This window comes from Vombatus ursinus, unplaced genomic scaffold, assembly GCF_900497805.2.
Source record: "Vombatus ursinus unplaced genomic scaffold, bare-nosed wombat genome assembly UNPS02014785.1, whole genome shotgun sequence".
Classification (NCBI taxonomy): domain Eukaryota; kingdom Metazoa; phylum Chordata; class Mammalia; order Diprotodontia; family Vombatidae; genus Vombatus; species Vombatus ursinus.
Window position 1 is genome coordinate 11018388 of NW_020954563.1, and position 25060 is coordinate 11043447.

At 40.0% G+C, this 25060-nt stretch overlaps 1 protein-coding gene and 1 pseudogene across 1 annotated transcript in view; one reads left to right on the forward strand and one right to left on the reverse strand.

Moving 5' to 3' along the window:
- CHMP4B (charged multivesicular body protein 4B) overlaps positions 1–25060 on the reverse strand; it is a 61243-nt gene that overhangs the window by 25043 nt on the left and 11140 nt on the right. The window lies entirely within an intron of this gene.
- On the forward strand, positions 8549–10184 carry LOC114046772 (annotated as a pseudogene).

A 25060-nucleotide genomic window follows, 5' to 3' on the forward strand; every position in this document is an offset into this window, starting at 1 on the left:
AATACATTTTTTAAAAATAGCTTCATTTATATTTTTTTTTAGGTTTACAAAGTGATTTACATATATTATCTCACTTTAAGCCGCATTTAACAACCTTACAAAGCTAGTACGAGTGGTATCCCATTTTAACTAAGGCCCAAAGAATTTAAATGAAACCACTTAAACTGGCCCACTCACAAGGCTACTGCCTGAATTCAACCTCTTATTACTTCTGCCCTGGATGTTTCACTAGCCCCCTAATTGGTCTTCCTGACAAATCTCTGCCCTCTATCACCAGTCTTCACTATGGCAGCCAAAGTGATATTTCTAAAACACAGGTCTTCTCATGTGGCTCCCCTATTCAGACTCTACCAGCTCACTCTTACTTCTAGGATCAAATACAAACTCTTATGTCATTTAAAGCTCTTGATGATCTGGCTTCATTCTTCTTTTCTAGGCTTCCAAAGCCTTTATTCTCCTCCATCTCAACCAGACCAGCACTGCAGCTCCTTCCAGGAGATATTCCATGTCCTTTTTTGCACAGGCTTATTTCCATGCCTGGAATGCAATCTCTCCTAAACTCTACTTCTTAGAATCTTGTTTCCTTTAAAGCTCACTTCTTCCATGAAACCTTCTCAGAGTCTATTTCTAGTGTTTCCCTCTCGATAGTAACTTGTATTGATTGTATAGTCTTACAATACATGTTGTCTCCCTTGGTAAGACTATAGCCTCCTTGAGGGCAGGTACTTATTGTTGTTTTTTTTTTCTTTGCATCTCTAGCACCTAGGACAGTGCCTTATAGGTGAAATGCTTAATTGTTGTTGGGTGATAGGGTTAACAACTAATAAATAGTTAAGAAGAGGATTTGAACCCAACTTCTAGACTCCAGATCCAGGACCCTATTCCTTATTGCTTAAGATTCAGAAGAAACAGGGAGAAGCGGAAGGAAGGAGATGAGGAAAGAGGAAAAGAAGAGATAGAGATGACAGAGAGGAGGTGAGAAAGGCAGGGACATTAAAGGAAGGGAAAATGGGGGGGCAGAGGAGGGGGCAATAGAAGAAGACAGACAGAAAGAGGGAGGGAAGAAGGAAGAAGAAAGAGCACTGATTCTAGAGCCAGAGGCCTGGGTCCAAATCCTGCCTCCAATCCTTACTAAATAACTGTTCTTGGGTAAGCCATTCCTTGGGCCTCAGTTTCCTTATCCGTAAGCTGAGGGAACTGAACCAGATGTGATCTCTGAGGTTCATTCCAGCTCCAACTCTATAATTCAAAAAGAAAACGGACAGAGAAGGGGGAGAGAGGAGATAAGAAACTGACAGAGAGGGAAAGAAAGAAAAAAGGAGTCAGGGAAGGGATAGAGGAGAGACAGAATAGAGAGAAAAGAATCATATACAGAGTGACAGCCCCACACATAAAAGAGATGGTGGGAGAAGTATATAAGTATATAAGGGAAAAGGAAGATGGTGAAATACATGGGTAGAGAAATGTGGAGCTATGGGAAAGGACCAAGAAGAGACATAGGGTGAGGAGGGAGTGAATCCTTGTCAAAGCCTATTTAATTGGAGCTATGTGCTTCAGACTAAGTTATCATCAAGACCTTTTGAAATGCTGATTAACCACGATGGCTGCCTCTTAAAGGAAAAAAGTTCTGGGCTGCTACAGCTGTGGCCTGTACAACATTGCTGAGTACCTGTTCTCAAATGGGTGAAATCAAAGGACACAGATAAGAAAGGGCTTGAAGAGTCACCCCTGATCTGGAACCAACATAGAAATGAGTGAGGCTGCTTGTTTTTTCTATAGGATTTTCTTATTTCCTGCACAGAGTAATCATTCCATAATAGCAGTCCTAGCTTCTCCAAAGAGAGAAGCTGAGCCTGCGAGTCTAGTCCTTTAACCACAATAAAGACTTTCTGCAAATCTCACAACTGCTTTCTCCTCAACATATGACTTTTGCCCTATCTTTGTGCAGAAAATCTGGGCTCAGACACTGGAAAAAGTTGGATCGGTAATTACCTCAGATTCAAGAGTCTTACACAGAGGGTTATGGAGAGCACTTAAAAGTAACTTTGCAAACTTCCCTTGCCCTGGGAATCTGAAGGCAAGGAAGAGTTTGCCATTTGATTTCCGTTCCCAGGCTAGAATGCACTATTTCTTTTCCAATTTGCTTTTCTTCTCACCATTGCCAACTGAACTGATGCCAACAAGACCCCCTTTTGTTTAAGGCAGCTTTTGTGCTTTGGCAGCAGAAATCACAACCCAGTTCCTAGGCTGGGGTCCTAATTTTCAATGTATGTTGTGTGCAGAGCCGCCCCTCTAGAGGACAAAAGCAAGGCATTCACACTGGTGGGAAGGGGAGGGGGTAGACAGCAGGGACTATCCATCCTGCCTTGCTGGGCAGCAACCCAGCAAAGAGGGGAGGAGAGGCACAAAGCTTCTAGAAACTTTGGACTGGGAAAGGCAAAGACAGTGATGGGGACAAGATCAAAAGGGATGGGAGGAGGGGGGAGGAGTCAGCTAGAGTTAGAAGGGGACAAAGAAGGGAGAAGGAGGAGACCAGACAACAAAGACAGAATGGTTAGGAATTCAAGGCCATGTCCCCAATTAGTAGTGGGTCTGAATTAAAGATCTCACTCAATGCCTTTACCTGATAGGTCTCCAGAGCAATTAAGACTGAGATACCCCTTTCCTCCTTCTCCCTCCCAAGATTCCCAACTGGAGTAAGGAGAGCAAACAATACCTAAGCCCTTTCTCTCTGAGGCTCATTGATTTCCACTAGTGTCTCCAGTGGAGTCTTAAGGCTTCAAGGAAGACAACTTTCACAACTTTCACAAAAAAGATTGGGAATCCTGTATTAAAGTCTTCTCCTGTGTGCCCAATGGAAAGTAGCCAGCTGCTAGTATTTTAACTCTTTGCCCTAGAAAGGCCAAAACATGCTTTACATTCAGAAATGCCTTTTGGTAGCAGCGGCTGCATCAGAGAGAAGATAAACATGAAAAAATAAGTTGAAGGAAAATTTGACAGAATTGGCAACTAAAAAATACAAAGAGAGAAGTAGCAGCATGGTGTTGAGGATAAAAAGCCAGACTTGATGTCAGAAAGACCTGAATTAAAGTAGCACCTCTGATACATACTGACTGCGTGACCCTGAGTAAGTCATTTATTTAGTCAGTGGCCTAGGTTACTCTCCATTTTACAGAGGAAGTGTCTATTTGCATTCTTATGGGAGTTTCCTTCTTGGGAGCTCCCTAAAACAATGAAATCATAGGTCATAGATAAGAAATAAATAAAATGCATAAGGAATTGTTAAAAAAGACAGTAGCAACTAAACAGTAGCAACCACAGCAGATAAAATCACCAAAAAGCAAGGAATATACAATTTTTAAGAGATAGCATTGTTAATAATCCCTTGAAAAATGCTCAATCTCAATAATAAAGAGATGCCAATTAGTACAACTTGGAAGTACCAACCTCTGTCATACCTAAAAAACGAGCAAAAAAATAATTACAAAGTGGTAGGATTGTATAAAAATACAAACACTCAAATGCTGGTGTAATCGTAAACCTGTAAAATCTTTATGGAGCATTATGGTATTACTCAGTAAAGGTTGCAAAAATAATCATACCAGACATGGTAGAGTATAGGCAACAACACAGCTAAAGTCTCTCAATATCACCCTCCAAACAACCTTAAAATAACACCTTAAATTCAATTTCGGAGTGGCAGAGCCAAAAGGTCAGAGTGAGACATTTTTCCAGCGTAAGTCAACTTAGATTGTCAGCAGGAGAGTCTGAGACACCAGGGTGGAAGCCTGTCCAGAGCGAGCTTGCTCACACAAGCAAGCAAGCGCACATGAGCACACCACCACCACCACCACTTCACCACAGTGAAGACTGGGGGGGGGGGGGGGGACCGCGGGGACACCATACTTGCAACAACAGCTTCAGGAGCTCTCAGCCCAGAGACACCAAGGGGATCAGACAACTGGTCAGAAAGAGATTCCCGGGGACCCTTTGCTGAAACTGGGTGCAGCTGGCACTGACTGGCAACTTTACTGTCCATGTGCAGTTCTGGATCACAGTTACAGGGCAGAGAGGAGAGCTTGTGCTTGGGAGCAAGGGTCCTGGTCACAGCTCCAAGCCAGAAAACAGCACTAGGGCTTGCAGCTGCAGGGGAACAGGCCCTTCCTAGTTAAATACCAGAGTGCAGACCAGGAAAGCAGTGACCACAAATCTTGGATCACCCCACTTTGGAAGCACCAAAAATTTACAGACCACCAGAACTAGCTCTGAAAACATCAGCACAAATTTAAGAATTATTGGACTACCTGAAAGCCATGATCACAAAAAGGGCATAGACAACATCTTTCAAGAAATTACCAAGGAAAACTGCCCTGGCATTTTTATATCCAGAGGGTAAAACAAAAATGGAAAGAATCTACCAATCACTTCCTGAAAGAGATGCCAAAATGAAAACTCCCAGAAATATTATAGTCAAACTCCAGAATTCCCAAACCTCGTCAAGAGGAAAATACTACAAGCAGCCAGAAAAAAACAGTTCAAATATTGTGGACCCACAGTCAGGGTAACACAAGATTTAGCAACTTCCATGTTAAAGGATTGGAAGGCTTGGAATGTTATTCCAAAGGACAAAGGAGCTAGGATTACAACCAAGAATCACCCAGCAAAACTGAGTATAATACTTCGGAGGGGGGGAGGAATGGACATTTAATGAAACAGAGAACAAGCATTTCCAATGAAAAGACCAAAGCTGAATAGAAAATTTGACTTCAAATACAAGACTTAAGAGAATCATAAAAAGGTAAACCGGAAAGAGAAATCATAAGGGATTCAATCAGGTTAAACTATTTACATTCCTACATGGGAAGATGATACTTGTAATTTCTAAGAATTTTCTCATTATTAAAGGTCTACATAGACAAATGACATGAGTGTGAATCAATCATGGTGAGACGATCTCAAAAAAAAAAGAAAGAGAAAGAGGGATGTACTGAAAAAGGGGAAATAGAATAGGGAAATTTTTCTCATATAAAAGAGGCAAGGAAGAGCTTTAACACTGGAGAGGAAAAAGAAGAGTGAGGGGTGAGTGATGCTTCAATCTCATTATTGCTGGAATTGGTTCAAAGAGAAAGCATACACATACATACAGAGTTTGGTATAGAAATCTATCTGACTCAATACAGTAATAGGAGGGGAAAGGGATAAGAGATACTCGGAAGGGAAATGATAAAAGGGAGAGTAAATTAAGGAAGGCAATGGTCAGAAGCAAAACAGACCTTTGAGGAGGGACAAAAAAAAAAAAGAAAAGGACAAATGTAAGAAAATAGAATGGAGAGAAATAGACTGTAATCATAACTGTGAGTGTGAATGGGATGAGCTCACCCATAAAACAAAGATGACACAAGAATGAACTAGAAAACAGAATCCAACAATATGTTGTTTACAAGAGATACACTTGAAACAGAAAGACATACACATAAAGTTCAAATAAACGGTTGCAGCAGAATCTATTGTGTTTCAGCCAAAGTAAAAAGGCAGGGGTAGCAATCATGACCCCAGACAAAGAAAAAGCAAAAACAGACCTAATTAAAAGAGATAATGAGGTAAACTACATTTTGCTAAAAGGTACCACACATATGATTGTAATGAAATATTACTGTGCCATAAGAAATGATGAGCAGGATTTCAGAAAAACTTGGAAAGACTTACATGATCTGATAAAGAGTAAAGTGAGCAGAACCAGGAGAACATTGTACATAGTAACAGCAATATTGTACAATCAACAACTTAGCTATTCTCAGCAATACAATGATCCAAGACAATCCCAAAGGACTCAAAATGCTTTCCCCCTCCAGAACTGATGGCATTTAAATACAGACCAAAGCCTACAACTTTTAACTTTCTTTTTTTGTTTTGTTCGAGTTTTTTCCCCCACAAAATGACTAATATGGAAATGTTTTCCATGATTGCACATGTATAACTTATATCAGATTGCTTACCACCTCAGGGAAGGGGAAGGGGAAGGAGGGATAGAATTTGGAACTCAAAGCTTAACAATGAATGTTAAAAATTATTTTTACAACCAATTGGGGGGAAATAAAATATTAAAAAATATAAAAGGTACCACAGTGAAGTACTATCAAAAAAAATTTACAGGAGGTCCTCTGATAAAGGCCTCTTTTCTCAAATATATAATGAAGTGAGTCAAATTTATAAAAAAATAAGAGCCACTCTCCAACTGATAAGTAATCAAAGGATATAAAACAGGCAGCTTTCACAAAAAGAAATCAAAAGCTATCAAAGTCATATGAAAAAATGCTCAAAATCACGCTCGAATAGAGAAATGAAAATTAAAACAACTCCGCGATACCACTTTACATTTATCAGAAATAACAAATGCTGATGGCAACAAGGGAAAATAGGTACATTAATAAACTGTTGGTGGAATTTCAAACTAGTCCAATCATTCTGGAGAACAATTTGTAACTATGCTCAAAGGGCTACAAATCTGTGTATGCCCTTTGACCCAGCAATACCACCACTAGGTTTGTATCCCAGAGACCAAAGAAAAAGGCAAAGGACCTATTTGGACTAAAATATTTATAGCAGTTCTTTTTTTTGGGGAGGGGTGAGGCAATTGGGGTTAAGTCACTTGCCCAGGATCACACAAACAGTGCTCTATCCACTGCACCACCTAGCTGCCCCTCCACAGCAGTTCTTTTTTGTGGTGGTAAAGAACTGGAAGTCAAGGGGATGCTCATCACTTGGGAAATGGCTGAACAAGTTGTGGCATATGATTGTGATGGAGTACTACTGGGCTATAAGGAGTGAGGAAGGTAGCAGTTTCAGAAAAAAAACACACCAACACCTGTATGAACTGATGTAAAGTGAAGTAACAACTGGGAGATCACTGTGCACAGTAACAGTAATGTTGTAATAATGATCAACTGTGAAAGACTTGGCTGTTTTACTACAATGATCCAAGACAATTACTCATGATGAACAAATGCTCTCCACCTCCAGAGAGAGAACTGATGAACTCTGGGTGCAAACTGAAGTATAATTTTCTCACTTTATTTTTTATTGCTTTTCTTTTTGCCATATGGCTAATTTGTAAATCTGCTTTACATGATTTCACATACATAATTGATATTCTGCTTGCCTTCTCAGTGGGTGGGGAAGGGGTGGGAGAGAGAATTTGGAACTCAAAATTTAAAAAGAAAATGTTAGAAATAATAAATTTATTAGAAAAGAGAATCATATTCTTTGACCCAAAATCCACTGTTGGGGAAAAAAACCCCGAAAACTTTGTTCAAAGATTTTTCAAACCACCTTCCCCCACCCCAATCCATTATTTCACTGGTATAGCAACTCCCCAGTGAAGAAACTTTCCAGCAATTCAGACTGGCACTGAAACCCGAGTGTCATCTATTCCTCATCTCTTCCATAGCCCAACCCTTGCCAAGTTCAGTTCACTTCTCTTGCATACGCCCCCTTCTCTCCACTGACACTGCAATTACCCTGAAGAAGACCCTCATCACCTCATACCTGGACTACAGTAACAAAAGCCTACGGTGGGTCTGCCTGCCTCATGTCTCTCCCCAGTCAGCTAGCTGTCAAATTAATCTTCCTAAGGTGAAGACCTCCCCCTATTCAACTAACTCCCGTGGCTCCCTATCACCTCCAGGATCAAATAAAAAATCCCGTTAGGCTTAGCCCTTCATAACCTGGCCCCTCCTACTTTCTCAGTCTCCTCACTTACTCCCCCCTCCCCAGCATTTCCTTGGCACAGTGCCTGGCACACTGCAGGAGCTTCATAAACCCTTACTGACTGTTTCTCGAATTTTAGTCTTAAAGTGTGACTGGACTGGCCCCACCACAGCCACCCAACACAGCCCAGGTGTCAGAGGTGATATATAAACCCAAATTTCTCCGATAACAAAGTGGCGTCGCATCCCCACCACCACTCTGCCTCAATGTTTGTGAAGTTAAAGGCGGATGTAACCTAAACATCTATCCAGAGGAGAACTGGTTAAACTGAACGACATCAAGGTAATGAAATCACAGGTCCAGTAAATACATTAACGTAATGAAATACCGAAAAGCATTTAAAAGAGACTCCTAAGAGGAAAACATGGAAACCTGCAAAGACCTTTACGAAATCATACAGGGCAGAAAAAGGTAGGGCCAGGCGAATGGCGGCGTGGACGCATCCGCCGCCGCGGAGCCGCAGGGGCCCCTCCCCTCACGGCCCTTCCCAGGACAGTAGCTCCGCCCAAAGGGCCGCGACGCAGCGCCGCACCGCCCCTGCCGCTCCCGCCCCCGCCGCCACGGGTCCTCCCGTATCCCAGCAGCCAGCTCAGCCCCAGTCGGTGACAAAGGACTGGGGCGGGGAAGTGTCGTAGTCCCCGCGCTCGCAGGGGGAGGGACCGAGCCCGAGGAGCCGCGTTCGGTCCGTCGTCGAGGAAGACTGGAAAAAAGCTCCGGGTATTTAACTGATTCGGAGAAGGGGATCGCGAGTGGCGGCGAGCCGCGGGCGGGCGGCGGCGGCGGTGGCGGCCCGGGGGTTTCGCGCCAATGCAGCAGCCACCACGGCAGCCCGAGTTAGGGGAAGGCAATCTTCCCGTGTTCGTGTTTCCTACGGAGCTCATCTTTTATGCGGACGACCAGTCCACCCACAAGCAGGTGCTTACTCTGTACAATCCCTACGAGTTTGCCCTGAAGTTCAAAGTGCTGTGCACCACCCCCAACAAGTACGTGGTCGTGGACGCCGCGGGGGCAGTGAAGCCTCAGTGCTGCGTGGACATCGTCATTCGTCACAGAGATGTCCGGCCCTGTCACTATGATGTAATAGACAAATTCCGTCTTCAAGTTTCGGAACAAAGCCAGGGGAAGGCTTTAGGACGCAAAGAGATTATTGCGACCCTTCTACCGTCGGCCAAAGAACAACGAAAGGAAGAGGAGGAAAAAAGGATAAAGGAACACTTAGCAGAAAGTGTCTTTTTTGAGCAGATGCTGTGTCAAACGGAAAACAGGGCTGTCTCATCGGGACCTAGTTTATTAACTGTCTTCCTGGGAATAGTGTGCGTTGTAGCTCTGATGCTTCCCACGCTGGGAGAAGTGGAATCTCTAGTGCCTCACTACTTCCATTTAAGTGTGAATCAAAAATTAGTAGCTGCTTATGTTTTAGGTCTTATCACTATGGTTATACTTAGAATATGACCAAGGACTGAAATTGACGGAAGTCATTTCACCTTCACATTGTCATAAATGTGGACTGCCCTTTATTCCCCTCTTGACTGTACGCTACAGAAAAACTTGGGTGATTTAAAATACTTGCAAATGTGTAATATATGTATATATTTTAAACTGGTGTATAATTTATTTGAAGGACGCCAGCACCTTGTGCTCATGTTACAGACAGTTATGATAGTTTGTTGAATGACTCTTGTAAAATTATCTGAGGAAATTTTTATAGCTATACTTGTTGGGGGGGAGACGTTAAAATAACATTTGCTGTTTTTAAAAAAGTGAATGAGAATGAGCTAGGAACCATGAATGGGTATTGCAAAGAGGAAAACTTAGCCTTGATGTCAAGAAATACTTTAAAATTAGGACTGTACAAAAGTGAAATGGGCTACCTCAGGGCTGGATGACCACTTGCTGAATATATTAAGTGAAGACTGTTTTTTCCATATAGTTTGGCCCATAAGGTGTTGAAACTTTGAGATAATGTGATAGTTCTGATGGTAACTTAAAGAGAGGAATTGAAAAAAATGTTGTGATACTTCAGGCATTAAAAGTTAATTTAAATGTAAATCGTTATTATGCAAGTATGGTTGGATGTACTGGTGTTTAATGTTAAGTTTCTAACATAGCAGTTTTTTAAGCAACACTGGGAATTAGGGAGAACCAAAAAGCACTCTTTTTGATTTTCATTTCAGGTATGGAAAAAGTACTGGGGGAAAACAGAAAAAGTACTTGAGCTAGGCTTCAAGAGACCTGAGTTCCAAGTGCGGACTCAGTCACTACTTCAATGTGTGACCATAGTAGGCAAGTGATTTCCCCTTTTTGAATCTCAATTTCTTTCCCCATAAGAGAGGAAGTTGGACTAAATTTCTGAGACTCCTTCTAGTTCTAAAGTTCTATGATTTTAATGTTCAAGAGAATAAAATGTGAGTAAATAATGTGCTCTGGTGGATCTACTGTTTTGTTAATGTGGGTACTCCCTCCAATGATACAGATGGCAACCCAAATTGCCTTTTTATTCTCTAAAGCTCTTTCTATGTCCTTCTTTCTGTAAAGCCTTCATTTGAGGGTCCACCTAATACACTGGAAGTTTTATACATCTTTTGTGGATACCAAAGGATTACCTGGGTTGTCCATCAATTAAAAGTTTTTTTGCTTATCTGAAAATTTCCTCATTTCCTCATCTGTAAATTGAAAGGACTGGACTAGATCTAGGTTTCTGAGATGCTTTCCAGCTATAAATCCATGATCCTTCTATGAAGCCAACCTTTACATCAGTGGTGTAAAACTCAAATAGAAACGTTCCCTGCAGGCCACATACTGACTTAGAAAATTACACATTACCTATGTTATATTTTCATTTCTTTTGTTAATCATTTCCCAATTGCATTTTTTTTTTAATTTTTGGTGAGGCAATCGGTGTTAAGTGACCTGCCCAGGGTCACACAGCTAGTAAGTGCCAAGTGTTTGGTCTGAGGCCTGATTTGAACTTGAGTCCTCCTGACTCCAAGGCCACAGCTCTATCTACTGTACCACCTAGCTGCTACCCCCCCCCCCCCCCCCCCGCCCATTACATTTTAATCTATTGGGCTGCACTCAGGAGTTTTGCAGGCTGGAGTTTGACACCTCTACATTACACTACTTCTCTGGTGCAATTCTACATTGGTAATACATTGCGACCTAAGCATTTCCACCACAGGCCACCTCTCTGTTTCCTTTAAAATGTCTCAACTTTAATTCTTCAGAGTTGGGTCTTTCATAACTTGCTAACATAGAGCCTCACTTTAAAAAAATGGAAAAAAATGTAGCTACATCATAAAATATGTAGAGACTTCATGATAAAGTGAATTTCACTTATAAGTTCTTAAAATTATATCTGATGTATAAGAATTGGAGAGAATGATATATAAAAATGGCTCCTACTCTTGACTACCACAAACCTTATGGAAAACATACATAACACATTTTTTTCCAGGCTTACAAGAACAAAGACAAGTAGTTTCAAGGATCCTTCAGAAACACTAAAAGGCAAAGGAATGAAGAGATCTTTCCTTAATAATCAGCATATATCTAAAAATCGAGTCAGTATTTGAAGAAAGACCACAGTCTTTCCAATATAATCACAACAGATATCCACTTTCACCAATATTATTTTATATAATTCTACTAGAATAAGCATAAGACAAAAAGGATGAAAAATTACTGCTATTTGCAAAAGATTGCTTATTTAAGAGGATGTCTAAGATAACTAAAAAAATTAATTGAAAACAACTTCAGTAAATCAGCAAGCTTAAAATAAATATACACACTCCTAAAGCATTAGTCTTTCTGTATATTACAAACAAAACAGCAGCAGGAGATAGGAAAGAAAACATGCAAAGTAACTAACAAACATGTCAAATATCTTGGAGTCCACTTATAAAGACGCATTCAGGACTTACATGAATATGCCATAACTTTCTTTATAGAAATAAAGGAAAACAAAATTCATCTAGAAGAACAAATGGTCAATAACCTCAGAGAAAAATGAATGTAGAAGTAAGAGATCTAGCATTACCAGATCTTAAGCTATATTATTAAGTAGTAATCAAAACTATTTTGGTATTGGCTAAAAATTAGAAAAGTTGGTAGATTAGGTAAACAAGATCCAAAAGGGCAATGGAACATAGGAGGATAGTGTTTAATTAAACCCAAGGACATCAACAACTAGGTGCCTCCCTATTCAATCAAAACTGGTAAGAAAATTGCAAAGCAGCCTGGTAAATTAAGCTTACACCAACATCCTACAGTACAACATACACCACTATAAGCTCCAAATGGATATATATAATTAAACATGAAAACCTTTACATTATAAAAAAATCACAAGGAAAAGGAGATTCTTAACTAAACAGTGATAGAAGTGATCACAAAATAAAATGGCCAACTTTGATGACATAAAATTAAAAAGCTTTTCAACAAACAAAATCAGTGCAGCTAGAATTAGAAGAGAAGAGGTTATGGGGGGTAGGGAGGATGGGAACCTATGTAACACTTATCTTGCAAAGATCTGATATCCAAGATGTTTTGTAGAGCAGGATTTGTTAACCTTGAGGTCCTTAAATTTGTTGTTTTAAAATATTTTTCTGTCTTTTAATATCACTGGTTTCTTCCTGGTAATCCTATGTATTTATGTTATGCATTTAAAAACATGATTCTAGGAAAGAGTTCATAGGCTGCACCGGACTGCCAAAGACGTCCAAGACACAAAACTCCTGCTATAAAGAAAAAGCGTTATAAAGTTTGTCCCACAAGGCAACACAATTTTCATGGCATTAAGTTATTTTTAACCGAAACTACTTAGAAACTACTTAGTAAGAGCTTTTAACAGTTGCTGTCACCCTTACTTACTGTCATAGAAACCAGTTAATTAAAAAGGACCATCATGACAGACACAACCTAGAATTGGATGCCCTCTGCTATTTACAGCCAATTGCCAAATTTATGTAATCCTAGGTTTGAGTTTTTAAAAAGCACTATAATCTATGCCAGACAGTCAGCTCTTACTCATCTGTTTATCCAACAAAAACAGTCCAGTAGGTTTGGATAGATGGAAACTGGAGAGAACTGAAAAATGAAGCAAACTGATGACAATATATACACAGCAGTGGCAATGAAAACATTACTTTTCAATGAGATAGGAGTATTTTTCAATCTGAACTTATCCTAAATTAAGCTTAGAATTACAAACTAAATATTTGAGCTAAAAGGGTCTCAAATCATTCTGAAATCTGGCCTCAAACCAAACACTTGACACTTAGTATCTGTGCGACCCTGGGCAAGTCACTTAACCCCATTGTCTTAACAAAAAAAAAAAAACCATTCTGGTCAGTCCTACCTTCTTCATTTTGCAGATGTAAAGACTAGGAGTCAGAAAGGTTGATTTGCTCAAGGGGAGCTGGGACTAGGACCCAAGGACTGCATCACTAAGCTCACCATTCTCTGTACTTCACTGAAGTACAAGAACTGTCGGTCTTTCAAATGCAGGTACATTGCATTTGATGATTTGTTTCCAAGATATACAACAAACTGATTTATATTTATATTTACAAAAACAAGAACCATTCCCCAACTGAAAAATGGTTGAAAAATGGTCAAAAGATATAAACAGGCAGTTTCTAAGGAAGAAATCCAAGCGATAAGCAACCATACTAAAAAATGGTCCAAATCACTAATAATTAAAGCAGTTCTGAGGCTCTACCTTCCACTCATCAGAATAGCAAAGTTAACAGAATAGGAAAATGACAAATGTTGTAATGCAGGAAGATGGAGACATTGATACACTACTGTTAGAGCTGTAAACCGGCATAAGGTATTCTGAAAAGCAATTTGGGAAGTCAGGAGGACCTGAGTTCAAATTTGACCTCAGACCAAACACTTGACACATACTAGCTGTGTGACCCTGGGCAAGTCACTTAACCCTGACTGCCTAAAAGAAAAAAAAAGAAAAGCAATTTGGAACCATGCCCAAAAGGTCACTTAATTGAGCATAGGTGTATATACTTCAAAGAGATCAAAGGAAAAGGAAAAGGAAACATGTACAAAAATATTTATAGCAGCTCTTTTTGTTGTAGCAGAGAAGTAGGAACTAAGAGGGTGCCCATCAACTAGAGAATGGCAGAACAAAGTGCAGTATATGAATGTAATGGAATACTACTGTATTTCCAGAAACAATGAAGGGTACAGTTTCTCAGAAACCTGTGAAGTCCTATATGAACTAATGCAGAGCAAAGTGAGTAGAACCAGGAGAACAATTTATACAATAACATTATTACTGCAAAGAAAAACAAATTTGAGAGACTTAAGAACTCAATGCAATGACTAACCAAGATTCCAAGGTACTCATGATGAAACATGCTACCTACTTCCCAACAGAGATATGATGGGCTCAGGGTTCAGAATGAGACATATTTTTGGGACATGACCAACATGGAAATTTGTCCTGATTGACTTCATATCTGTTATAAGGAGTTTTCTTTTTCTGTCTTTTTCCCCCATGGGAGGGGGGTATTGGAAGTAAAGAAAATAGATTTTTGTTCATTGAAAAAAATAAATGACCATAAAAATGGGGAAAGGACCCACATGTACAAAAATATTTATAGCAGCTCTTTTTGTGGCGGCAAAGAATTGGAAATTGAGGGGATGCCCATCAATTGGGGAATGACTGAACAAGCTGTGGTATATGAATGTAATGGAATACTATTGTGCTGTCAGAAATGATGAGCAGACTTCAGAAAAACTTGGAAAGACTTGTATGGACTGATGCTGAGTGAAGTGAGCAGTACCAGGAGAATGTTGTACACGCTGAGCGAGGACCAATGTTGATAGACTTAGCCCTTCTCAGCAATGCAAGGATCTAAAATATCTACAAAGGTCTCATAATGGAAAATGCTATCCATATCCAAAGAAAGAACTATGGAGTTTAAATGCAGATTGAAGCACCCAATTTGCTATTTTTTTTATTCTGTTTTGTTTCCTCTTTCTGGTGGTTCCTCCTATTGGTTCTAATTCTTCCTTACAACATCACTAATGTGAAAATATGTTTAATAGGAATGTATATGTATAGCCTATATCAGATTGCACACCATCTTGGGGAGGGAGGAGGAGAAAAAATTTAAAACTCAAAAGCTTATGGAAGTGATTGTTGATAAATCAAAAGACAAAAAAGACTTAATTGGCCTAGCTATCCACTTCTAGAGAGTGAACTGATCGAACTCTGAAGGAGGACTGAAACACACTTTTTTTAAAACTTTCTTTACTTGTGTTTTTGTCTGTGTTTTCTTTTGTAACACGTCTAACACAGAAATATGTTTTGCATGACTTCACATGTATAATTTATATAAAATTGCTTGCCTTTTCAAGGAGGGGCAAGGGGGTGAGAAGGAGACAATTTGGAACTCAAAATTTTTAAAAATGAACTGTTAAAAATGTTTTACATATAATTGGGAAATATTTAATGAAATAAACATATATTGAAAAAAAAAGATTGAATTGGTCCAGAGGGATAAGGCTCTAACCAATGGGTATAGCTTCCTAGTGACCTAAGAACAAAATTCATCACATAAAGAGTCAGAAGTTCTTCCAAGATTGATCAATGAGGTGGGGCAGCTAGGTGGCGCAGTGGATAGAGTACTGGCCCTGGAGTCAGGAGGACCTGAGTTCAAATCTGGTCTCAGACACTTGACACTTACTAGCTGTGTGACCCTGGGCAAGTCACTTAAACCCCTAATTGCCTCGTCAAAAAAAAAAAAAAGACCAATCAGTGAAATAGCATGATCAACACCGGGCAGATAAGCTGCACTCACCTGAATCAATGTTGCACCCTTGCTGAATATCTAGTAAATCTTTTAAATGTTTAAAAAAATCAAATAAAAAAAACATAATTTAAGACTGTGGCAAATTAGACTAGAGATATAAAGAGGAAAACAAGCCAAAGAGAGAGGTAAGATTGGTGCCTCCTGGTTTTAACTCCCACAATACCCTCTGCAAAACGCCTTGCCCCTTTCTATGTGGGGAAAAGCACTTCTTGGCATCAATATATTCCACAGGGAGGCATTTTAAACTCTGCATCTAAGGACCTAACATGACATCTAAAGACACTAGGACTGTGCCATTCGAACTGCGGTTTTCTAGAAGTTAGGTGTAGGTCCCACTTCTGTCTCTGTCACTGAATCACTAAGATACCTTGAACACTTACCCCCTCTCTCAGCCTCTTCCCTGAGGGGCTGCTGAATTAGATGATCTCTAAGGTCCCTTTTGTCTCTGATTCTTTAATTTCAATAATAATCCAAGTGTGTCTAAACAGAAGCTAAAAAAACCAATTGCCCGTGTCACCCGAATATTCCACCTAGGCAACCATCATACAAAGAAAAAGGCAACATCATATAGTAAAAAGAGCACTGAATTTGTGTTAAGTTCCAGCTCTGCCACATAACGGCTGAGTGAACTCAGCCAAGTTATTTAAATCTCTCAGCCTCAGTTTTCTCAACTGCAAAATGGGGATGACAGTGTACTGCCTACCTTACAGGGTTGTTGTGAGATTAAAAATGAAGGAACCTAAGTAAAACACTCTGCAACTGTAAAGTGCCATATAAACATGAACTCAATTTCGGTACTGCAGTGGAGCAAGAACTCACTACGTGATGACCTTGAGGAAGTGACTTCAATTCTCTAGGACTCAGTTTCCTCATCTGTAAAATGATTTTGGACTAAATGATCCCTATCTTCTCTTCCAGTTCTGATCCTCTGTGATACTTTATTTTGACAAGGTATTAACCACCTGGATCCTGACCCCCTAACTCTGGATGTTCCCCAAGCTTCTGTCCTGAGCCCTCTTTGCTTCTTCCTCTATATTCTCTCAGTAACTCCAAGAGCTCCCATGGGCTGAACTATCATCTCCATGCAGATAACTCCCAGATCTATACATGCAGTCCCAGTCTCTCCCCTGAACGTCACTCCCACATCACCAACTGGACATTTCATACTGGATGTCCTAGAAACATCTTAAACTCATGAAGTCTAAAACTGAACGTAATCTCTTTCCTTCCAAACCCTGGCAAAGGCACTACCATCTTTTCTGCTTTTCAAGTTCATAACCTCAGCATTATCCTGAACTCCTCATTCCCCCTTAATCCTCATATCCAAGTACTGCCATCTCTATTTTCACAGCATCTCTTCTCATCTGATCCCTTCCCTCCAATCCCAGCTACCACCTTGGTTCAGGCCTCATCACCTCACTCAAGATTATTTCAACAACCTCTTTATTGGTCTCCCTGCCTCATCTCTTCCCACTCCAGTTGATCATGTACACTGCTGATGAAGGAATTTTCCTTAAGTGCAAATATGACCATGTGTCTCCCCAACTCAACCATCTCTAATGGCTTCCTATTGCTTCTAGGATAAAAATATAAACTGTTTAGCTTTTAATGTCCTTCATAACCTGACTTCAACCAATCTTTCCAGATTCACTGGCTCCTGCTCCCTTTCCTACACTATCCATTTCAGACAAACTGGCCTTCTCTCGGTTCCACTTACTAATACTCCAATTCTTTTGCACCAGACATCCTCCACACCTGGAATGTACTCCCTGCTTGCTTCTGACTCAAGAGTCCCTCTTTTCCTTTAAGATGCAGCCCAGGCGCTGTTTTCTGCATGTAACCTTTCCTGATTCTCCTCAATTGCTACTGCCTTCCCTTCCAAAACTATGTTGTACTTAATTATTTTGCAAGTATAGATTTTTTCATTCGTTGTATTTATAGCCCTTGACACAAAGCAGGCCTTTAGTAGTTGATTGCTAACTGACTGAATGATTCAGACATTTTTATCCCTACTTTCCAGATGAAGAAACAGGTTCAAAAAGGCAGTGTGCTAATGGGCACACACCTAGTACTGTCAGAAGTGAAATCTGAAATCTAGGTTTCTCCTAATTCCAAGTCCAACCCTCTATCCATTATACCATTCTGACTCTCCTAAGTGGATCTTGGACAAGTGCCTCAAACTAAACAATAAAGCCAGAGCCTTGGAAAAGAGAAAGAAGAGGCAATGGGGCTGAATGTCATCTGGTAAACTATAGCACTCCTGAACATCTTAAAACTGCCCAATGCTGCAAAAGCCCAAGCCTAGCATTTTACAATTCTATTGTGATTCATGCAAGGTTAATGGCCTTTCTTCCTTGATCTCCCAAAACAGAGATTTGAGGAAATGCTGTCTCCACTTTTCACTCATGAAATGATATTAGATTCTTTGAAAAAAAAATTTCATTGATATCTTGTTTTTACATTGCCTAAATTTCCCCTCTCTCCCTTCAGATAGCCATGTAACAAAGGATATTTTAAAGGACCGATAAAATTGAGTAATCTAAGATTCTTAAAAGGCCCATTAGAATATGTATTCTCTTCTTGAGTCAACATTACAGGAATAAGCAAAAAAGAATCAAAAAATATAATTTTTATACCAACTTTGTCCACAGCTCCAAGGTCCTAGGCATCTCCCAATCCCTGTAAAACAGGTCAAAAAGAGACTTACTTGCTCATGAGGTCACCCAGTGAGTCATAATGACGCTGGGACAGGAGGACTCTGGAGATTCTAATTTTCTACTTATCACTCTTCCCACAATGTCACACTATCCCTAACTACAGTTTGCTGGCTACAATCTTAAGAGAACAAAAGCTCCAAACAGCAGCTCTGTACTGCCTTTCTTTCCCTTGTCACCTGGCATATTCCCAGAGCAACCTTCCTTTTACTTTCAAAGTATCCTGGAAGGACCAGGGTTTGTTGGGAAGCTACCACCATAGATGCTTGAGCTCTTAAGACAGACATTTTGATGTATTTACGAGCTTAAAATGACCGTGTACCTCAGGGATGGGGAACCTTCTTATGTGGTACAAATTCTGTACTCACTCATCAGTGTAGGTATAACCTTAAACTAGTGTGAATCACAATTGCTCATCATCTTCTGAGAATCTTTAATATGTTTTCTCAGAAACATTCCATAGAAGATCCCTCTTCTCATCATTTTAACATCTTGGGGCTATCAATGAAGGATTATGACTGTCCAATTGCTGCCCCTCATTGGAACAGAGGATTTAGATTCAAAGGGACATTCTTGCTGTATGACTAATCTTCTTTTTCTGATACACACAGACACATTTATATCAATAACGTTTTCTACACCACTTCTCATGCACAAACCACGGCTACTAATGCACTTAGGCCCACCACACATCTTTCCCTTGCCCTTTATGTAACTAACAACATTGACGATTTTAAGATCCCAGTGTGCCACAATTTACAGATATGTTGCATTAATAAAAGAAGACTGTGTGTTGCTAGAGAGACTTAGCTGCAGTGGGCAGTTTGGGATCATCAAAAGCACTGCTAAATTTTCTAAATGTGATCCAATGCAAATTCCAGATCACTGCCCATCTGCTATACAAGCAATATTTAACTTCCACCAACTCTGGTTTTTTAGTATGCACGATTTTACAGCAATCTCTTTTTGCACTGCTGTGGAATTTACTGCAGAGACGTTGCCTTGTTCCAGGGTAATTAAATTAGTACGTTATCTGTGAATAAGATATTTGGAAAGCCTCATCATTAAGAGGTTTTTCTTTTGTTTACACTGAACATAACTTCCAAGATACAATGCTAAGGGAGCATAATCTGAAAATTAACTAAAATGAAGGGAACTGCTTTGAGGACTTCAGATTTTAACAGTCATCATTTAGAACCTGATAGCTTTAGGTTTTTCCACATTCCTAACAGATTGAATTGCTCATACGTGGAACCAAGAGTTACATTGAGTACATGAGACTTTTGCAGAAACTGGGTAATGCTCTCTCGGATACGGACAGACAAGCCTGAAACATTGATGATATCACTGTTAAATCTCTACAGTTGATATTCTAAAATGAAGGCTTAGTTACAATTATCAATGAGCCATCTGGTCTTCTGATATTGATTTCCCCCACTGCCCCAGACATTGGGAAAAGTTTCCTGCCTTTTTATCTCCAAGGTTCAAATACAGGGGCCTGAAGTAGGACCCTGTTCCTCTCCCAACCTGTCTACTTCACAGAACTATCCACTTTCACTGCTTTTATTGTTTACTGCTGGGTTTTTGTTCATCAGGACTGGATTCTACTCAGCTTCCAGAAGAAATTGGTCCCTCTCATTTACCAACATTACAACAATCATAAAGCCATATTTAAACAATGGGTTCAAAACCAACTCTTTGAGGAAGGATGCCCTGATGTATCAAGGGAGCATCAGGACTGCCTCTCCTGTGGCCATTAATTCAGCCCTAGCTTTTGACCTGGGTAACAGAGAAAAAAGGTTGAGCACATTCTACAACTATGGTGGCTCTCATCTTTTACAGTTAACAAAGATAGTAGTATAATGAAGAATGCATTGGACTTGCAGTCAAAAGGTCAACATTCTGGTACTGTTCTGCTACTACCTAGCTGTGCGACCCTGGACAAATCACTTCTCTATAGGCCTGTCTCTTCATCTATAAAATGAGGGGGTAGGCCCAGTTGCTCTGATCTCCTCAGAATCCATCATGTTCTGACATTCTGTGATTATGAGCTATACTCTGGCTACCAATAGCTTTTTATGAAGTGAGAGTATCCCAACCAATATCTGGCTAAAAGATTATCCTACAGTAGTAATTCCCAACCTTTTGGAAGATGCCACATCCTATCAATGTTTAGATACCTCAGGTGTTATCTTTTAATTAAGATTACTCCAATAATATTTTTTAGGAATTTCAGTGCAACCTTAGAAATGATTGGAGGTTTTCTGGGAGACTGAAAAAACCAGGATAGGAAAACTCTGCCCTAGATATTCTTAATCAAAGTCATTTACCCTACATTTATGAGGGTTAGCCTCAACCAGTTACTTCCTTAGCAAAGCTAATTAGCCTGAGAAGGAGCCAGGGAAAGCACCTGCTATCATAGGCCCAGGATATAGTTTAAAATGCCAGGTGAAAAAACCAACACTGATTACAAAAAGAATGATAAAACATTCACTTAGAATTCAGGGTTGTGGTGTGTTGTTGTTTGAGTTAGAAGGGACCTTGGAAATCCAACCCCTTTATTTTTACAAATGGGAAAACTAAGGGGCAGCATGAGTAACTTTCTGGCCTATAAACTGAAGCAGATTTTGGAGTAACAGTTCAATGATACTAAACAAATTGGTATAGTCACTTCTCCTTAAATAAATACTGAGCTTTTCTACTTCTGCAACTGACCTCCCCCTACTCTAACTGCTGCCCCCTCCTCCTAAGAGTCTTCCCTGCTGCCCAGCTGAATTACTCTCCATTCTTCAAAATTTCAGGGTTCTGTATGCCTCGACACTTTCATACCCTATTTTGTAGAATGCTTATTTGTATGGCTATCTTATTTCCCCTATAATAATAGCTAATAAAAGCCAGTATTTTTATAGTGCTTTAAGCTTTGCAAAGTGTTTTCCAACTATTATCTCATTTATCTTCACAACAACTCTGTGAGGTGGGTGCTATTATTATACTCATCTCATAGGTGAGAAAATGGAGGCAAACTAGGGTTAAGTGACTTGCCCCCCATCACACAGTAAGTGTCTGAGGTGAAATCTCATTCAAATCTTCCTGACAGTGGATCTAGTGCTCCTATCTACTCTGCCACATAGCTAAGGTCAGAGTCTCAACCTTTTTTGCAACTTCCATAGCACCAAGAACCTTCAGTTCTGTTTTAAGTAATTCTACTGACTGAGAGACAACTCAATTGACCTGTGAAGGCCTGCCCACCTGTGCCTTCTTTCCTTCCTTCCTTTCTAGGTGTCCCCATCTCACCTAGACTAGAGGTGCAGGAGCTACTTATGGGCCCACTCTGACTACTGACTGGCAATGGAGCTCTGAAATGCTCCATTTCCAAACTGGGTCTCTTGGTGCTCCTCAGGCAACATGGTGGCTCCCTGCTGCTGAGGCTCAGGTGAATACTAATGTTGAATTCATTGTGGACACCAGATGGGTATAGACTACCCTAGCTCAGAACCTTTGAGCTCAAGAGATCCACCAGCCTGACCCTAAATTTCCCTGTTATCTTGGATTAGAGGCATGTGCTGCCACACCCAGCAAAGGCTTCAATTTCTCCCTCCTCAAAATGATAACTCATTCAGGATTAATATCCCTTGTCTCTTTTAACATACACCTTGAAAGATTCACGTAAGGTGATCCACGCAAAGCAGAGTTTCTGATGTTCAGTCACCACTGAGGACCACCATGACAGAAATGGAGCCCCATAACAAAAGCTTCATACAAACCTTCAGCACATGGTAAGTCACTGAAGCATACACTCTCACACACATGGTATTTGAGAGGTTTGGGGGACCTCAATACACCTCTAGTCCAACCTATACCAGAAAAAAGAATCCTCACTATAACACACCCAAAAAGGAATCACTACCTCCCAAAACAGCCCATTCCACTTTTGGATACTTCTAATATTTATGAAGTGTTTTCCGAACATCAAATCTAAATTTAAATATTTGCAACTCCCTCTCACTGCTTCTGGCAGCTGCTATCTGGGTGCAAAAATAACCAATCTAATCCCTCTTCCACATGAAAACCCTTCAAATATCTTAAAGCAACACTTATGTGTCCCCCTAATCCTTCTTCAGGCCAAACTTTCTCAATTCTTTCCATCTGTTCTCAAGTGACATGAACTCAGGGCCTTTCCCCATCCTGGCTACCCCACTACTCTATGCTCTCCATCCTAGCAACATCATCCCCAGAACTGAACACAAGGCTCCAGATGTTGTCTGGCAAAAACTGAGAACTGTGGAATTATAGCTCCTTGAGAGTAAGGATGGGATTGGTTTCTTTTTTTTTTATTATTTGTTTCCCCTAGAGCCTAGCATGGTGTCCAACATATAACAGACATTTTAAAATGCTTGTTTTTATCACCTTCCTTATCCTGTAAACCAGTGGTGTCAAAATCAAATAAAAACAGGGCCATTAAACCATACATAAGGATTCCTGCAGCAGCATACTGATTTAGAAAACCACACATTTATATATTTCTTTTTTATTAACACAGCAAGACATTACAATCAGATAGGACCTCCATTTTAAACTGGTTTGGTCATACCCAGCGACACCACAGCTGCAGGCTGTGACTCTTCATAATGAAGCCTAAATCTGCCTTGGTTTTTTTGGTTGCCATTACACAGCTGACTCACACTGAGCTTGAAGTCCACTAAAACTCTCAAGTTCTTTTCAATTTAATTGTATTAAATTTCCAAAATATTTTTATTTTTTAAATTATGTCCTGATAGACTGCTAGGGCTATGTATGATCTTATTTTAAACTGCCTCAGGAGTCAGAGGACATGAGTTCCAAACACCTCTGACACTTACCATGCCTGTATGATCCTGGGCAAGTCACAATCTCCATGGGTGTCAGTTTTCTCATCTATAAAAGTGGACTAGATGGCCTTTCAGGTCCCTTCCAGCTATAGATCTAAGATTCTTTTTAAACAAATAACTACCTAACCACGCCTCACCATTCTGTACATATCAACTCAAATTTTTTATACTAAATTTGTAAGACTATTTAATCTTATTAGAAGCATACCAAAGTTCTATCCTGTCAAGATCTTTTTGGATCCCGTCTCTATCATCTAAAGAATAAACTACAACTTGACTTTGTGTCATCTAAAAATATGACAAACACACCATCTATGCTTTTATCCAAGTCACTAATAAAAAATGTTAAACAGCACAGGGCCAAGCACAGGTCCTAGGAGTCTATGTGGCAAGCTAACACGGAACCACTACTCTGAGTCAAGCCATCCAACCAGCTCACACCCAGCAAGCTGGCAAAAACATAAACAATTTGTTCTGGAAGGGCTATGGCAAGACAGGCATAATACACTGTTGGTGGAGCTATGGTCACAAAGACCCAGAAGCAAAGTGGGTGCCCGTCAATAGGGGAATAGTAAACAAAAAACATAAGTGTGCTTTAAGGAACAACAAGAATTCAGAGACACACATGACTTAGTAGAAGTGAGTCAGAACATAGCAAGCAGAACTAGAAAATATCCACAGTGACCACAATGGTAGAAATGGAAAGAATAACTAAAGTGAAACTAAATACTATGTTATTATAATGGCCAAGATTGGGCCCTGAGATGAGAAAATTCATCTCCTTTCATTGGAAGCTATGTGTGTGGAACGTTCCATATGCTATTAAGGTGCTGTCAATGGAGTAGTTGGTTTTGCTAAACTGTTTGGTGTTGGGTTTGCATGTTTTTTAAATCCTTTATTACAAAGGAAAGCTAGTTGAGTACAGGGAAGAGTAGTCTATATTTGGAAATGAAAGTAATAAGTAAAAAAGACCATCGCTAAAACAATTTGTTTTAAATGTTTGAAAGATGTAAGGCAGGAACAAGAGGAAAGGGATTTGTGATCAGACACAGGTGATTTAAGGGGAGTTTCTGTAAGCGGGATACAAGAGTAGCTTAATGACTCAGGATGCTGAAAGAGCTGCCTATGGTGGTCAGGCCTAAGGAAAGGATCCTGCTTCCTCAGTAACTATAGAAAATAAGATTTTTCTCTCAGAATGAATAGACAGAAGAGTGGCTTATTAAGAAAAGATGAAGGAAACTTAGTATCAGGATACTACACTGGTCAGCCTGAGAATGGAACAGAACAGCAATCTGTTCAAAGTCTGATTAACTAAATGAGCTGAACAAGGGTTGTTTGAGTAATAAAAAGTCTGTACTTTACTTTATCAAGCTGTATTACAAGTGATATCGCTCAAAAGGTATTTGAGGAAGGTAATTAGAAAAAAGTAATGATAGTCTGTCCTTACGTTTTTATAATGCTTTAAGATTTTACAAAGCACTTTCATCACTATAAGCCTGAGGTAAACAATATCCAATACTCAAATGGATGCGTGAGCTCCTAAATTTGGATGTTCCCTCCAATGAGGCAGACCCTCATCCAGCCACTCTTGCCTATCCTGGATAATCTGTCCACGTCCTTCTCGTGAGATGTCAAAGAAGGCCCATGCCAGGTGCCAGAAGGCTTCCTCCATGTCTATTAACATTAAGAGGATACCCGTGGAGCTCTCTGTTGCCCCCTGCCCTTGCCATATCACCAGGCTATCTTAATTTCTATGACTTTTTTTTCTTCCTATTCCTCAAATAGTTGCTACATCTTCAAAAAGTTATACGTTGCTGCCTACTCACATCAACCATTCTCCTTTCCTTTTCTGGGTTAAATTCTTTTTCAGTTCTTC